General features: G+C 33.1%; 1 non-coding gene across 1 annotated transcript; it reads left to right on the plus strand.

Moving 5' to 3' along the window:
* Nucleotides 1-2233: 2233 nt before the first annotated feature.
* LOC126015063 (U6 spliceosomal RNA) lies at nucleotides 2234-2340 on the plus strand. The gene has a single exon (XR_007497965.1). It is a non-coding gene; the product is annotated as a U6 spliceosomal RNA (small nuclear RNA).
* The last annotated feature ends 871 nt before the right edge of the window (nucleotides 2341-3211 follow it).

Below are 3211 nucleotides of genomic sequence, written 5' to 3' on the forward strand. Positions count from 1 at the left end.
AAATGCAGGATTTTCCTCCTTATTCTTTTCAAAGTCTGAATTATATTCCCTGTATGTATATAATTTGTTTATTTTTACTCATAAATCCCTGATGAATATTTAGGAAACTTCCATGTCTTAACTATTGTGATTACTATTTTATTTTATTTTATTTTATTTTATTTTATTTTATTTTATTTTATTTTATTTTATTGGTTTTTGGGTCACACCAGGCAGTGCTAAGAGGTTACTCCTGGCTCCATGCTCAGAAATTGCTCCTGGCAGGCTCGGGGACCATATGGGATGCCGGGATTTGAACCACCGTCCTTCTGCATGTAAGGCAAATGCCTTACCGCTCTGCTATTTCTCGGGCCCCAATGATTAATATTTTAATGACTATGAGGTACAGAGTAGTTCTTCAAGATCTTTATATCAGTTCTGTCATATGGTCGTTCAATTTAGCATCTTATAAAAGACATTCATACAAGTTTTCATAGTTTCTTCAGCAATTTATATTTATACCAGCACCATATAATGGTTTCTTTTTCTCTATACATTGCTGCTATCTTTTATTTTTTAAACATAAACCATGCTAATGTAAGTTAATAACTCATTGTGGGGACCTGAGCAAGAGCACAATGGTAGGGCACGTGACTTGCACGAGGCTGACCCAGGTTGGACCTGGGCTCAATCCCTAGCATCCCATATGGTCCCCAAAGTCAAGAGTGATTTGTGAATACATAACCAGGAATAACCCCTGAGAATCACTGGGTGTGGCCAAAAAACACCTCATTATGATTTAATATTGAATGTCTATGGATTAGTGATTTCCACAGCCTTTGACCAGTGACTTTCTAGCCACTTGTTTCTGTGTTTTCTCCAAATCCATAAATTAGTCTCTATATTTTGTTGATCATTTCATTGTTATATAGAACATTTTTAGTTTGATATGTTCCCATTTTTCTACTTTTTATTTGGTCTATATATTAGTGTGCTATCCAAGATAAAAAACAAAACTAACATAAACTTACCTGTGAATTCCTGGAATAAGCTTACCTTATTAATACAATTTTGCTGTATTAACTTTTGTATAGGTCAGTATTTTATTCTAATAATATTCTAATTAAAATATTTACTTTCAGTTACATCAACTCATTTACATCTTAGCCTGTAAATGGAATGAAGGATAAGTCAATATTTTGGTTATTTTATTTTTAAATTTTATTTATTATTTTATGTATCGTATTTTCCGGCATAATAGACAACTTTTAACCCATGAAAAACTTCTTAAAAGTCGGGTGTCACTTTATATGCCAGTATACAGTATGGTGAAACTTACTCCAGCTTCAGGGACGAGTGATCTGCCCCCTCTTACCACCGCATCCCATCCAGCTGCAAGGCGTCATCTTGTCCTGATTCATCCATATTTCAGGGCTAACAGAGGAGCTGAGTTACCAAGCTCTGCATCCCATCCAGTTGCTGGTGTCATCGCTGGTATGCGGCTTTCCAGTGCTCAAAACCTATATTTTAACAGGAAAAGTAGGGGATCATCTTATACACTGGGAAATATGGTATTTATTTGTTTGTTTGTTTTGTTTTGTGTTTTTTTTTCTGCCACTCCTCATGAAGCTCAGGGGTTACTCTTGGTATGCTCTCAGAAATCGCTCCTGGCTTATGCGATGAACCACGGTCTGTCCTAGGCTAGTGTCCGTAAGGCAGATGCCTTACTGCTTGTGTCATCGCTCCGGTCCCTATTTTATTTATTTTATTTTATTTTATTTGAAATAATCTGTAAGAAATTGTAATTATAACTTCTTGGAAGGTGCTAACTATTTCTATAGACTATAAAGCTTTATATGTCAGATGTTATAGAAATAAATTCATAAATATACGTGAAATTTGAAGTTGATGCTGTACTTCTGCTTCTATAGAAGATACTTATTAAACTAAAATTTGTGCCTATCATAAGTACCATGTACTTATTCAGCAAATAAGGAACTTATATAAAATGCTAATGTTTTATGAATCTAATATCATGACTCACTAATTTTTAGGGAACCAGCAATATTACCCAGACTAATTTAAAATAAACAGCTTTTGGAATGTGGTTCACTGGTTGAGAAATGGCCTAAACATGCACTTTACAAGTCTAATGCAAATCCACAATGCTAAGTACAACACCTGGCAAAATTATCACTAAAATTCCCAGCACCAAAACCAAACTTGCATACCCCAGATATAGAAATAGTAATGAGTGCTCGCTTCGGCAGCACATATACTAAAATTGGAACGATACAGAGGAGATTAGCATGGCCCCTGCGCAAGGATGACAAGCAAATTCGTGAAGCGTTCCATATTTTTCTGTAGCTGTACTACAAGCCCACCAAGCAAAAGAGGCTGCCCAGAAAGCAGTGAACAGTGCCACTGGTGTTCCAACTGTCTAAATTGATCAGGGACCACAAACAGAAACTTGTGCTTCACCGAAGAAAAATATCTAAACATCGAAAAACTTAAATATTATGAAAAAAACATTGCAAAATAGAAAATAAACAAAAACAAAAAAAAAAGGAAAGGAAACTTTGAACCTTATGTACCGAGCAAATGCCAGGCCTTGCAAACGCCAGGCCTAGATTACTTCTGATTTAAAAACAACAACAACAAAAAACACAAAAAATAGTAAAATATAAAAACAAATTAATGTTTTATAGACCCTGGGAAAAATAATTTTCAGCAAAGTACAAAAATTTAAAGCATTCCTTTCTTTAATTTTGTAATTCTTTACTGTGGAATAGCTCAGAATGTCAATTTTGTTATAAACGAACTTGAATTCTGAGCAAGGAAGCGTAATTTGAATTATAAAATTCTTGCTTTAATAAAAATTCCTTAAACAGTGAAAAAAAAAAAGAAATAGTAATGAGCATTTACTTATGGTAATTACTATTAAAATATTAATAAATAATTGCCATGTATTAAAAATAAGTATAAACGACTATATTATTGTATCAATAATATATATATAATGTAATAACTATAAGAATAAGGGAAAGATAACCTGGAAAAGTATATAACTACTAAAAAGATAGACATATGCCAGCCCTTGAATAAATAATAAGAAAAATATTGTGTAAATATCCAAGTTTGTTGTTAGATTATCTCTGTAATTCTATAATGTTTAGTTTTATGTTTGAGACTATTTTTTGAAGTTATAAATGATTAAAAGCCTTCATTGATG

Source organism: Suncus etruscus, chromosome 7 (assembly GCF_024139225.1).
Source record: "Suncus etruscus isolate mSunEtr1 chromosome 7, mSunEtr1.pri.cur, whole genome shotgun sequence".
In the NCBI taxonomy this organism is placed as follows: Eukaryota; Metazoa; Chordata; class Mammalia; order Eulipotyphla; family Soricidae; genus Suncus; species Suncus etruscus.